This window comes from Macrotis lagotis, chromosome X (assembly GCF_037893015.1).
Source record: "Macrotis lagotis isolate mMagLag1 chromosome X, bilby.v1.9.chrom.fasta, whole genome shotgun sequence".
Lineage (NCBI taxonomy): Eukaryota > Metazoa > Chordata > Mammalia > Peramelemorphia > Peramelidae > Macrotis > Macrotis lagotis.
Genome location: NC_133666.1, coordinates 498444622 through 498459163, shown reverse-complemented (window position 1 = coordinate 498459163; position 14542 = coordinate 498444622). Strand labels below are relative to the sequence as shown.

At 33.3% G+C, this 14542-nt stretch overlaps 1 pseudogene; it reads right to left on the bottom strand.

Annotated features, from left to right (window-relative positions):
* LOC141499305 (cullin-2-like) overlaps positions 1 to 9027 on the bottom strand; it is a 121291-nt pseudogene extending 112264 nt beyond the window's left edge.
* Positions 9028 to 14542: the final 5515 nt, after the last annotated feature.

Genomic DNA, 14542 nt, shown 5'->3' with positions numbered 1-14542 from the left:
TCCACTGAAGAATCACTAGATGACATCACTATGTTTGAGACAAAAAGCCCTGATGAAAAGCAGCATTGTTAATTCTAAATTTAAGAGTCTAGGTATCCTTTGATCCATTTTAATTCTGCTGAGCTAATAAAGCTTAGCACCTTCTCTGATGAGTGCATCAGAACCTTGATTTTGAAAGTGTCTCCCATAACTCACAAACATTTGTAAAGTTCTCCACTGAGACCTTCAGAACCTCTCAGTACTTGGAGCCTTTTGAGATTCTTTAGGCTAATTAAATCAGGGTTGGAACTAATCCTTACTTTATTTAACAAGGGATTACTACCTGGGTACAAAGGGGGGGAAAGTGTGGGAGAAAATAAACTTGGGAGGAGGGGAACAAATACATGAAATCATTTGGCTTTGGATGAAATATTGAATCATTAGGATTCTGTGTCCTTGGAGGGTACATGAAAAGTGAGCAAGGTAAAAAAAATGATTATAATTTGATGTAATTCAAGACTCATGAATTCTTCTAAAGAGACAGAAAAGGGGAGGGTACTTGGTGTCTTCAAGGCAATGCTGTTTATCAAACAATCAAGCAATCTATTTGTGATGGTCCTTTGATAATACTTGGAATTTATCAAGCAATCAACTACTCAGGCCAAGTTTGTTGATACCTGATTGATAGTATTTGAGTGAAAAATAGCACCAGGTTAAGAGGTACAAAGATATATAATTTTAGAGGGAAAGAATGGAGGGCGTGAAGACTGAGCAAATTCGATTCAATAGATTTGGCCCAGAGAAAGAATAAGATACATTCTCATTTGGGTTTAAAAATCTATCCTACTCAATAGGGAAGGGGGAGTAGAAGAAGGGAAAGATAAGGGGGTGGCTAGGTGGTGTAGGGGGCAGCTAGGTGGTGCAGTGGACAGAGCACCGGCCCTGGAGTCAGGAGTACCTGAGTTGAAATCTGGCCTCAGACACTTAATAATTACCTAGCTGTGTGACTTTGGGCAAGCCACTTAACCCCATTGCCTTGCAAAAACCTAAAAAAAAAAAAAAAGAATAAAAAGAAAGATAAGGGAAGAAAGGACTGGTAAAAGGGAAGGTGAAAGTATAAGAGAAAATAAACTGAAAATTAAATTTTAAAACAAAAATTAAAAGGGAAAGAGGGTAAAAATTTGGTAAGGAGAAATAGGAGGAAAGGAAAGAGAAAAATATAAAAGGAGACAGATTGCATGGAAGGAAATACAGAACTAGTCATCTTAACAGTAAATGTGAGTGGGATAAACTGTCCCATAAAATGAAAGCAGGTAGCAGAATGGATTAAAAAACCAGAATCCTACAATATTTTGTATCCAAGAAACACATTTGAGATACACACAGGGTAAAGGTAAAAGAATGGAGCAAAAAATATTATGCTTAAGCTAAAATAAAAAAAAACAGGGGTAGCAATTATGATCTCAGATAAAGTAAAAGCAAAAATTGATCTCATTAAAGGGGATAAGGAATGAAACTACATCTTCTTAAAAGGTAGCATTGGTGATGAGGTTATGTCATTACTTAACATGTTTGCATCCAATGCAGTAGCATTCAAATTCCTAGATCATTAGCTCAGTGAATTACAAAGAGACAGACTGTCAGACTTTAATAATGAGGGACCTCAACCTTCCTTTCTCAGAACTAGATAAATCTAACCATAAAATAAACAAGAAGGAAGTTAAAAAGATGAATCAAATCTTAGACAACTTAGATATGATAGACCTTTAGAGAAAACTTAATGGGTATAGAAAAAAATATACCTTTTCCCAGCAGTACATGACACTTATATCAAAATTGACCATGAACTAGGGCAGTAAGAAAGAAATAATAAATGCAAACTTCTCAGACCATGATTCAATAAAAATTGCATGTAATAAAGGGTCATGGAAAGTTAAACCAAAAACTAATTGGAAATTAAGTAATTTTAAATAATGGGTAGATCAAACAGAAAATAATAGAAATAATCAATAATTACATCCAAGAAAATGATTCTACTGAGACATCATACCAAAATTTATGGTATGTATCCAAGATGATTATGAGGAGAAACTTTATATCTCCAAATACATACCTGTATGAATAAAATCGAGAAAGATGAGATAAATGAATTGGGTATGCAACTAATAAAGCTACAAAAAGAACAAATTCAAGATCTTCAATTAAATACCAAATTACAAATCCTGAAAAATTAAGGGAAAGATACATAAAACTGAAAGCAAGAAAATTATTTATCTTATAAATAAAGTTAAGAGTTGGTTTTATGAAAAAAAGCCAATAAAATAGACAAATTTCTGGTTAATATGATTTAAAAAATCAAAAGATGACCAAATTACCAGTATCAAAAATGAATAAGGCAATGAGGAGGAAATTAGACATAATGTAGAGGTACTTGCTGAATGGCTAATAATTGGATAATCTGAGTGAAATGGATGAATATTTACAAATTTATAAACTGCCCAGATTAACAGAAGAAATAAAATACTTAAAAAACCCCATTTCATAAAAAGAAATTAAAGGAACCATCAATGATCTCTATAAATAAAAGTCTCCAAGTCCAAATGAATTTGCAAGTGAATTCTACCAAACATTTAAAGACAATTAATTACTATTCTACATAAACTACTTAAAAAAAAACGGGAGTTCTGCCAAATTCCTTTTATGACACCAACATGGTGCTGATTCCTAAACCAGGAAGAACCAAAACAAAAAAAAAAATTATAACTCAATCTCCCTAGTGAATATAGATGTCAAAATCTTATAATTTTAATAATGAAACTGCAGCAAGTTATTACTAGGATAATACATTGTGATTAGGTAGGATTTATACCAGGTATGCAGGAATGTTTCAATATCAGTAAAGCATTCAATGTAATTGAAAATATCAATAGCAAAACCAACAAAAATCATATGATTATCTCAATAGATATTGAAAAAATCCTTAAAAACACCAGAAAGTTTAGGAATAAATGGAGTTTTCTTTAAAATAATAAATAGTATCTATCTAAAACCATCAAGAAATATTATATGTAATGGGGATAAACTCAGATCATTGCTAATAAAATCAGGAGTGAAACAAGGATTTTCATTATTACCATTACTATTTAATATAGTATTATAAATGTTTGCATTAGCAATAAGAGAAGAAACAGAAATCGAGGAATCAGAATTGGCAATGAGGAAGGAAAACTTTCACTCTTTGAAATAGTGAACTTAAAGAACCTGAGAAAATTATCTAAAAAAGCTCCTTGAAAAAATTAACAAATTTAACAAAGTAGCAGGATAAATCATAAGCATTTCTACATTTGAACAACAAAGCCCAAGAGAAAGAGATAGAGACATTTCATTTAAAGTAACTGTATGGGTGGCTAGGTTGTGCAGTAGATAGAGCACAGGCCCTGGAGTCAGGAATACCTGAGTTCAAATCCGGCCTCAGACACATAATAATTACCTAGCTGTGTGGCCTTGGGCAAGCCACTTAACCTGATTGCCTTGCAAAAAGTAAATAAATAAATAAACAAACAAACAAACAAATAATTGAATAAATGAATAAAGTAACTGTAGACAACATCAGATACTTGAGAATCCACCTCCCAAGACCAACCCAGAAACTGTATGTATACAATTATAAAGCACTTCTTACCCAGATAAAGTCAGATCTAAATAATTGGGAAAATGTCAATTGCTCATGGTTAGGTGAGGTAATAAAAATAAAATTGAAAATTCTACCCAATTAAATTACTTATTCAGTTCCATACCAATCAAACCACCAAATAACTATTTTACCAAGCTAGAAAAAATAGTAACAAAATTTATCTGGAGCAACAAAAGGTCAACAATAGCAAGGGAACTGTTGAAAAAAAATGTAAAGGAAGGCGGCCTAGCTCTACCAAATCTAAAACTATATCATAAAGTGGCAGTCTTGAAAACTTATTGATACTGGTTAAGAAATGAAATGTTTCAGTGGATTAGGATAGGTTGAAAAGAAAGAGAAGCAAATAACTACAGTTATCTACTGTTTGACAAACCAAAGGCATTAGCTTCTGGGATAAGAACTCTTGATTTGACAAAAATTGTTGAAAAAACTGGAAAGTAGTATGGCAATGTAGGCATAGACCTACATTTCCCACTCTTATACTAAAATAAGGTCAAAATGGGTACAGGATTTAAACATAAAGGATAACACCATAGATTAATTAATAGATAAAAAGTACTGTATCCATCAGATCTATGGAAAGGTGGATAAATTTATGAATAAACAAGAAATAGAGTATATCATAAATTATAAAAATGGATGATTTTGTCTATATTAAATTAAAAAGTTTTTGCACCAATAAAACTTTTTTGCAATGGTGCCAAAATTGGAAGGAAAGCAGAAAGCTGGGAAACAATCTTCACAACTAGGAATCCTGATGAAGGCCTCATTTCTAAAATATATAGTGAACTTTATCAAATTTATAAGGTTATACATCATTCCCCAATTGATATATGTTCGAAGGATATAAATAGACAGTTTTCAAATGAAGAAATTAATGCTATATGTATATATATATATATATATATATATAATTTTATTAAAAATATTCCAAATCATTATTGATTAGAGAAATGGAAATGAAAATCTATTCTGAGGTATCACCTCACACCTATCAGATTGGCTAAAATGATTAAAAGGGAAAATGATCAATGTTGGAGAGGTTGTGGAAGGATCGGGTCAAAGATGCATTGCTGGTGGAGTTATGATCTGATCCAACCATATGGAACTATGCCCAAAGGTCAATAAAACTGATCATACCCTTTGACTCAGCAATTCCAATACTCAGTCTATATCCAGAAGAAACCATAAAAATGGGAAAAGTGTCACATGTTCCAAAATATTCATAGCAGCTCTTTTTGTAGTGGCAAATTGAGGGAATGCCCATCAATTGGGGAATCTCTAGAAATAAGTTATGGTACATGAATACTATCGAATATTATTGTTCTCTAAGAAACCACAAATGGGGGACTCTAGAGAAGCATGAAATGAGTTACAGGATCTGATGCTGACCAAAGGGAGCAGAACCAAGAGAACAATGTATACATTAACAATAACATTGTGAGATGATCAACCTTATTGCAAGCAGCTTCTCTCAGCAGTTCAGAGAGCTAGGACAACTTTATTAGATCAGTTATGGACAATGTTATCCCCATCCAGAGAAAGAAAAATAAAACAAAACAAAACCAAAAAAAAAAAAATTTAAAAACCCTTCAGAAACTGAACACTTTAAAAAATATTTTATATTTATTTCTTAATCCTAATTTCTCATACTGAAAATGACTAATCTATAAACTGGTTTATCACAATATCTATGTAAAATGTTAATCTGACTGTTTACAGTTGGCAGTTAAATTCATGTTTACCTAGATTTAAATATAACTGGTTCTTAACTCCTTTTGCCTCCTTTCTCCACTCCATCCCTGTTGCTAAAGAAAATACAATGGAATGATATTTAATAGGCTTCCTTCGTTAATGTGAATTGCCATGGTCAAAGAATTCATTACATGGGAGATAATCACTCAAGAATTAAGCAGATTAGGGGCGTCTAGGTGGCACAGTGGATAAAGCACCAGCTCTGGAGTCAGGAGTACCTGGGTTCAAATCTGGTCTCAGACACTTAATAATTACCTAGCTGTGTGGCCTTGGACAAGCCACTTAACCCCATTTGCCTTGCAAAAAAAAGCCTAAAAAAAAAGAAGCAGATTGATTTTAAGCATCAAGCAAAATAACAATTAAATATAATACAGAGCACCATTCTTATAGGAGAAATATTTTGAATTCCAGATTAGGCCCCTTGGTCTCATGATGTATATGTAATCTTGGAAAAGTAGCTTAATGATTGAATCTGTACCCTGAACAAGATTTAGAGCTGGAAGGGCCTATATCAACCTTCAGATACAATTCTCTCAGTTTATAGATAAGGAAATTGATACTTGAGATAAGCTAAATGGCCTGCCAGGTTCACAAAACTAAAAAGTATTTGGGAAAGGATTTGAATTTGTCTTCCTAATCTCAAATCCAATACTCCATTTATTATACCACCTAGATACCTCTCTAAATAACAGCTACTCCTACTTCAAACTAATTGGTGGGTGGCAGAGTAAACAGAGAGTAGACCTGGAGTCAGGAAGACTCATCTTTCTGGATTCAAATTCATTGATTTTTTTTTTTGATACTGATTTGGATAAGTGGGCTTCTTGGCTCATTTTTATGTACATGTTCATTGTGTGACTGAAAAGGAAGTCAAATCTAGGATATAAAACTTAGAATCCTCCACTTCCCCAATAACAGTTATAAGAAGTTACAGTGAAACTGAAAATTGCATACACAAGACAAATAACATTTAAGGAAAAAAGATGGGTGCAATTCTAGCCTGTCACCACCTCTTTCTGAAGAGATCACTTGGTCTCTAGGCCCAAACACCTACTTCTTCTCCTGGTGGGAGATAAAATCTACTTTGGAAAGGAGTTGGGGTAGAAGAAGCTAGAAATATCTATTCTACTTCCCTTCAAGCCTTTGCTAGAAATGGCAGTAATCCTTAAAATAAAATGATATTGAAATTGTACAATTAGCTGCCTTGATTCATTCCAGTTTTTCAGCATGTAACCTACATTGTGCTTATGATGTAAATGTATGAAAGGAAGTTGGAATCCTCAGAATTCCATTCCTTTGCCAAGATTTGATCATTTTTTTTTAAATGAGTTCTGTTAGTTCATCAGAGTCATGGACATGGTTTTCCTGTCAGTATTCTTTGTCAAACATGATACTATCATAGTGTTCTATCCATATACATGTATCAAAAAGGGCATTATTGCCAGTAGGAAATCTTGTATTATGCAGATAACCTGTAGTCTAATGGTTTATGATAAGTAATAAGTCACAGACTCCTCTCTGATGCTATTATACAAAAACCAACTTAACTTTGGCATTGGCTGGTTGGTTGGTTGGCTCTTGTTCTTCATTATTTAAGAAAACTGGAAAAAAGTTACAATGTTAGACAATACAAGCTCAGAATGTTCTACCACAGGTCAGACAAAAATAGTCCAAAACATCTGGGCTGAGTACTCTAAACTTAAACATCTCATATCTCCTTTGAGCTGCTTCAATTCTGCCTTGCTCATAGAGCATACCTCTCTAATGAGGGCACACCATGCCAGTGCTTGCCATGCTGCAAAATCAATTCCAAAGTTCCTAAGTGAGGTCTTCAGAATTCCCTGTATTGCTTCTTCTGAGCCCCCTGTGAGCACTTGCACTGTGTGAGTTCTCCATAAATTGACTTTTCTGGTAAGGCTACAATTAGCAATGTAACAGCATGACCAGCCCATCATGTTGCACTCTCTGTAGTAATGTTTGAGTACTTGAGAGTTTACTTTGAGAAAGGTCATCACTGTCTGGTATCTTCTCCTGTCACGTAATCTTCAGAATTTCCCTAAGACAATTTAAATGGAAGTGATTCAGTTTCCTGGCATGGTGCTGGTAGACTGTCCATGCCCACAGCTATGAGGTCAGCACAATGGCTCTATGGATCCTCAGTTTGGTAGTCTGTCTAATACTCTTCTCTCCCACTTTTTTTTGGAGGCTCCCAAATACTGAGCTAGCTCTAGCAATGTGTAGATATAGTCAGAGTAGAATGAAAAACATGATACTAAGTGCCAGCAATATGAACTCTATATGAAAGGACTTTCTCTAAATTTCTACACTTCAATAACTACCTATAATTGATAAGTTTTAAGATTGGCAACTCTCCAGATGTTCCAACTTCAGACTAATTAATAGATTACTGAAACAAGTCATAAGTCTGTTTGCCTCAGTTTCCTCAATTATCAAATGAAAATATAAATACAACCTACTATGAGGATTTTAGTGAGGATCAGATGAGATAATATCTGTAAAAAAAGATTAGAATAGTGTTCAGTACATAGTAGATACTCTATAATTATTCCCCCCCTCCTCTTCGTCCAGGATATGTATGTATATATAAATCACTTAGCAGAGTGTTTCACACATGGTGTTAACAAATGCTAACCATTACCCAAACGCAAGGCATAAAAACATCCTAGAACCAAGCAGTCTGTGAGATCTGTAAATGTCACTCACTTTCATCATTAATCCAACATTTATTAATAAATTGCTTTAGACCATGAACTATACTAGACATGAAGAATAAAGGGGAAAAAAACTAAATAAACCCTGCCCTCACTGATCTTATATTATTTTTATTGGGGAACAGTCATGAATACAGAAAAGCAAATTTAAAATGTGCAGAAGTAATTTGAGTTCAGAAGATTAGAATTGCCTTCCTATAGGAGATGATATTTGAGTTGTCCTATCAAAAGAAAATGAAAAAATAAATGGTCTACCAGAATACTATAATAAGTTAAGAAAGAAAGAATGTCTAGGGCAAGTGTTCTTAATTTGGAGTCTAAACTTAAACTTCAATAATATATTATTGGAGGAGCAGAGTCAAAATAGTTCAGTACAGGAAGTAGTCTAACTGAACTCTTCAAACATTCCCCTTCAATTTTAAAATAATTTCTCAAGTTAAATTTGGGAATGGTAGCACTAACAGAAAGACAAAGGGAGACTTTTTTTAACTTAAAACAGTGCAACAGAAAGATGCTATGACTTAGGGTAGAGGCTGACCCAGAGCATAGCAGTAGAATCAGGGGAAGTGTTAAGGGTGAGACAGTAGCAGTGTTGTCCCAGTGTTCCTGGAAGCTCAAAGTTTAGAGGTGGCAAAGGGGTCAAACAGTTTGGTCAGAATGATATTGAAGGGGATCCTTTGCTGGCACTAGATGTGGCTGGTAGTACTTGGTAATTCTATTGCCTGTAAGCAGATCTGGACTACAACTTGGGAAGAGAGGAGAGTTAAGAGCTAGTCATAAAGGGAATAGCTACCCTGGTCTTGGTTCCAGGAGAGAACGAAGCATTCGCACTTGTGCTTGCTGTAGAACAGAGGGATTGGTCACCATGCCAGATGTGAATTGGTCACAGGTCCAAATAAAGCATTCCTAGAAGCACTGAAAAATAATTTTAAAAATCAAATAAAAGAGGCAGAATAAAAATAGAGAAATGAAATTGGAGTTATATCTAAAAATTATGAAAACAAAGTCAACATAATTAGTAAAAAAAAGCAAAAAATAAAATACTGAAGAAAATAGCATATTTAAAAACAGTTCAGGCCAAATGAGACACAAAAATTCACTTAAGAATTTACAAAGGGATAAGAAATGGCCTTATGGAAAAAAAAGAGGAAAAAAGCTCACCGAAGAAAATAATTCCTTAAAAATTAGAAGCAGGCAAACATATATTAAGAACACCATGAGACACCAAAAAGCAATTTTTAAAAAAAACAAAAGAATGAAAAAAATAGGAGAAATGTGAACTATCTCACTGCGGGGGAAATGACCTGAAAAAAGATATCAAGGAGAAATAATTTCAGACTATCAGATTACTTAAAAGTCACAATCAAAAAAAAAAAAGATTCTAGACATCATATTTTAAGAAATTATCAAGGAAAACTATGTTGATATCCTAGAACCAGAAGGTAAAATAGAAATTGAAAGAATTTACTGATTACTTCCTGAAAGAGATCTCAAAGGAAAATACTCAGGAATGCTATAACCAAATTCTGGAACTCCTAAGACAGCAAGGAAATATAGTAAGCAATCAGAAAGGAAAAAATTCATGTACCTTGGAATCACAGTCAGGATCATACAAGATTTATGAGTTTTGTCATTAGAGCATTGGAGGGCTAGATTTTCTGGAGGGTAAAGGAGGTATATCACCTATCCCGCAAATAATCACATATCTAGGAAAATTGAGTAAAATCATTTAGGGGAAATGGATATTTGATGAAACAGAGGAACTTCAAACATTCCTGATGAAAAGACAAGAATTAATTTTGACTTTCAAATACAAGATTCAAGAGAAGTATAGAAAAATCAACATGAAAGTAAAATCATAAGAATCAATAAGGTTAATAGGGTTTCATTCCTATAAGGGAAAATGATACCTATAATTCCTAAGAATTTTATCATTATTATTAGAGCAGAGAGAAAAATATACATGTAGAGAGAGAGAGGGGCAAGGATGTGAGACACTTATTTTAGGATGAGTTACAAAAAAAGAAAAAAATTGTGGGGCTGAAAAAGATGTACTTAGAAAAGGGGAAAAGAGAGGTAAAATGATGAAAATATTCTCTCATAAAATATTTGCATAGGGAAGAGTTTTCATAAAAATCAATAGGAATTTGTTAAAAGAAAGAAGAATGAATACACACACACAAACACACACACACACAAACACACACACACACAAACACACACACACACACACACACACACACACACACATTCAGGCAAAGAAATCTATCTTATCCAATAGGGAAAAAAGAGGAAGTGGACAAGAGGTTGGTGGGGGTGATACTGATAAAAGTGAGGGTAGATTAAGGGAGACAAAAGTTTGAAACAAAGCAAATTTAAAGAGGGAAATAAAAAAGAAAGGGAAGCATAAACAGAAGAAAACAGAATGGCAAGAAAACACAGTAATAATAATGTTAATGGGACTAGTTCACCAATATAATTGAAAAAATATAGTAGATTAGATTAGAAACTAAAACTCAACAATATATTGTTGACAAGAGATACTTGAAGCACACAGAGATATAGAACTAACATAAGGGACTGGACTAGAATCTATTATGCTTTAACTGAAGTAAAAAAGGCTGGAGTAATGATCATGATCTTTGACAAATCAAAATCAAAAATAGATCTAATAGAAAGAGATTAACAGGGAGTATACATTTTGTTAAAAATATACCAAAGACAGTGAAGTAAGATGACCAAAATTACAGCAAGTTTCTCTAATAAAAATCTTATTTCTCTAAATAATATATTTATCTAATTGAGTCAAATTTATCAAAAATATGAATCTTTCTCCAACTGATGAATAATCCAAAGATTGTTATGAGAACAAGTGGGTGACAAAGTGGATAGAGCACAGGCCTTGGAGTTGGGTAGTCCTGAGTTCAAATCCAACCTTAGATTTAATAGTTTACCTAGATGTGTGACTTTAGGCAAATCACTTAACCTCATTGCCTTGCAAAAATAAAAAAAATGATATGAGCAGGTCATTTTCAGAAGAATTCAAAGCTTTCTCTAATCATGAAGAAATGATCTAAAAAGGTATTGATGAGAGAAATACAAATTAAAACAACTCTGAGATATCATTTCATTCCTATGAGAAATGACAACTTTAGGAGGGAAAGAGGGAAAATAGGAACTCTAATGAATTTTTGGAGGAATTGTGAACTTATCCAATTAACTACTACTACTACTACTACTACTACTACTACTGCTACTGTGGAGTTTGTGCCCCAAAGAGATCAGTTAATTTTGTTCTGGGAAAGTATCAGAAATAGAAGGGATGCTCATCATTTGAGGAATGGCTAAACAAGTTGTGGCATAAGATTGTGGAGTACTATTGTGCTATTACTAATGAGACTGATGATTTCAGAAATGAACTTATGTCAAGTAAAGTGAGCAAAACCAGGAAATTATTATACAGTAATTACAATATTATAATTGCCTCTTCTCATCAATACAATAGTCCAAGAAAATTCCAAAGGACTCATAATGAAAAAATGATGAAATAATGACTCTGAATGAAAATTAAAGTATGATTTTCATGTTTTCTTTATTGTTCTCATTTTTAGTAATAGGATTCAAATAGATATGTGTTTTGCCTGATTTCACATGAATAATTGATACCATATTGCTTGTGTCTGAATGATGGGTGTCAGAGGGGTAGGAAAGAGGGAAAGAATTTAAAACTAACATGGAAAAAATGTTAAAAATAAATATATAATATAATTTAAAATATATTGTGATAATGATTTCAATATAATGATTTCATTGTAATTTTTATATTTAAAAGCAGCATTCTTATTAGTGGTCCATAGAATTCATCAGTATGCTAAAGGGATACAACATAAAGAGAAGAAATTAAGAATCCCTAAATAGGAATGCTGGTGGTCAACAATATTTAATGCTACAGATAGATCCTGAAGGAGAAGTGGGAGGTGGACAAAAGCAGGGGGAGAGAGAGAGAGAGAGAGAGAGAGAGAGAGAGAGAGAGAGAGAGAGAACGGGGGGGGGGGGGGGGGAGAGAGAGAGAGAGAGAGAGAGAGAGAGAGGAGAGAGAGAGGAGAGAGAGAGGCAGAGAGAGAGAGACCAAGACAGAGACAGAGAGAGAGAGACCAAGACAGAGGCAGAGGCAGACATACAGAGAGAAAGAGAGAGAGAAAAAGAGAGACAGAGAGACAGAGAGAGAGAGTGGCAGAGAGAGACCAAGACAGAGACAGACAGAGAGAGAGAAAGAGAGACAGAGAGAGAGGCAGAGAGAAAGAGAGACAGAGAGAGACAGAGACAGAGACAGAGAAACAGATACAGAGAGAGAGCAGTGTTCTCGTTGAGTAATAAGTACAGAGACAGAATGTAAGGGTGAAGTGAATAAGAAAGGAGAAAATGAAAGCTAGGAATTTACAAAGGTTTATTTTAGTAATCAGCTTTGGAAACAGAGGGACAAAAGAGAACAGTTTAAAACTATAGCACAATCAGGTTGAGATTTTTTTAAAGAATTTTCGAGAACTAGGAGTGTGCTTGAAAACAGCAAGGAAGGAACATTCCAGTAAAAATATAGATGTATATAAACCTAATATTTCTTTGAACCAATCCTTAACTCTGACTGACATGCAGGGAGAAAAACAGTCATTGAGATTGTCAATAATCGTTTTATATATTAATAGAGGATGCTATTCTGTAGAATCCAGAAAAAAGGAAACTCAAAAAGGTTTTTTTTCATAGGCTCCTATTAGCATCTTTACTTCCCCAAAGGCTATAATCATGAGGGGAATATTTCACAGTACTATTCTAGAAATGAATAACAACTTGTTTCTCTATACTGAAGAAGGAATCTTTGGGGTTTTCAATAAATAGTCCATGACAAATCAGCATTTCAATCTTAAAGTCATGACTGTGTGCTTCCAGTGAGATTTATCTAATCAATTGCCTGGTTTTCTGTCCAGTTAGTAAAGTCTGCAAATTTATCTTCTTCACTGTAAGAAGATATTTCACTATAGTTAATTGAATATCAATAATATTAAATAAAGATAAGGTTAAGAGACACTTTTTCTAGGAATTGGGTTTAAAAATCATCTTATATAGACAAGAAAAACTAATCACATTCAGAAATAGTAAAATTCACAGTAGCAAGGTTCAGTGAAATTTCTGCTACCACAACTGTGTTTTATGTCAATGATTTTCAAATTTACTTCTGTGAAACAAGTTAGAAGTGAAAAATAATTTTTTATGTTAGAGGAGATTAGTTAGAAGAGGATTCATTTTAATGAGTTATGCACAGTAAAACTATTAAAGTTAAATGATAAAAAATCTGTTCTCATTTATTTACCAACCATGTTAAAAAAGTAATATCATTGAAATTTGTTTATATTTTAGGAAAGTATACATTATTTATTAAAATTGAAGGGATTTCAGAAATCGTAAACTTCTTGATGACTATGAAACACAATTGTCTAATTTGGCAGATATGAAAACACTACCACAGAAGGTGAAAACCTTGTCCACTTAAATAGTGGAACAAGGGCTGCAAGCCACTTTAGTCCCCATTTTCTGAGCCCAGAGTCCTGAATTTAATAGTAATCACTAATTCTCTTTTATTATTTTTTACTTTCTTTCAAATTGTTCATCCTACCAAGATAGTCTAACTATTTGTCTTTCTCAGCATGTCTTTTGCTTCCAGATGGCCTTATCACTTTTACCCATCTCATCAGAATCAACATTTGTCACTCATGGTTATAAAAATGGAGAGAACCCTCTATTACCATGAACACATGACAAAAATGCTTTAGGTTTTACTTAGGGAAAAGTGGCAGAAAATGAGAAAACACCATTTTATTGATGGTGCAATATTCAAAATTATCTAAGTCATCCATTCTCTACTGTGAATTACAACTTAGTTTTTAATTAGATTCTAAGTAGTATTTGGAGCATGACCACAAAATGTCTTCTTTTTTGTTCCTCTTCTTTGAGAAGACCCAAAGAAGTGATCTAGAAAGAAAAAACAAAACAACATGCATACAAGCAAAGTGATCTAGAAAGAAAAAACAAAACAACATTCATACAAGCATATATATATATATATATATATATATATATGTATCTATCTATCTATCTATCTATCTATATATATATATATATATATCCCAATTATTTTCTTATATTCTCTTCATAGGAAATTCTACAGGGGAGATTGCACTCTATTGAAAAAATACAGAAAATGTTCAATTCCATTAGAGTAAATCTTCATCCCTTTTTTCATCCTGCCAAAGTACTCAACATGGAGGGCTAACTTTTAAAAATTCATCATCAGATAATAAGTTTTAACATCATTATAAAACATTATCAA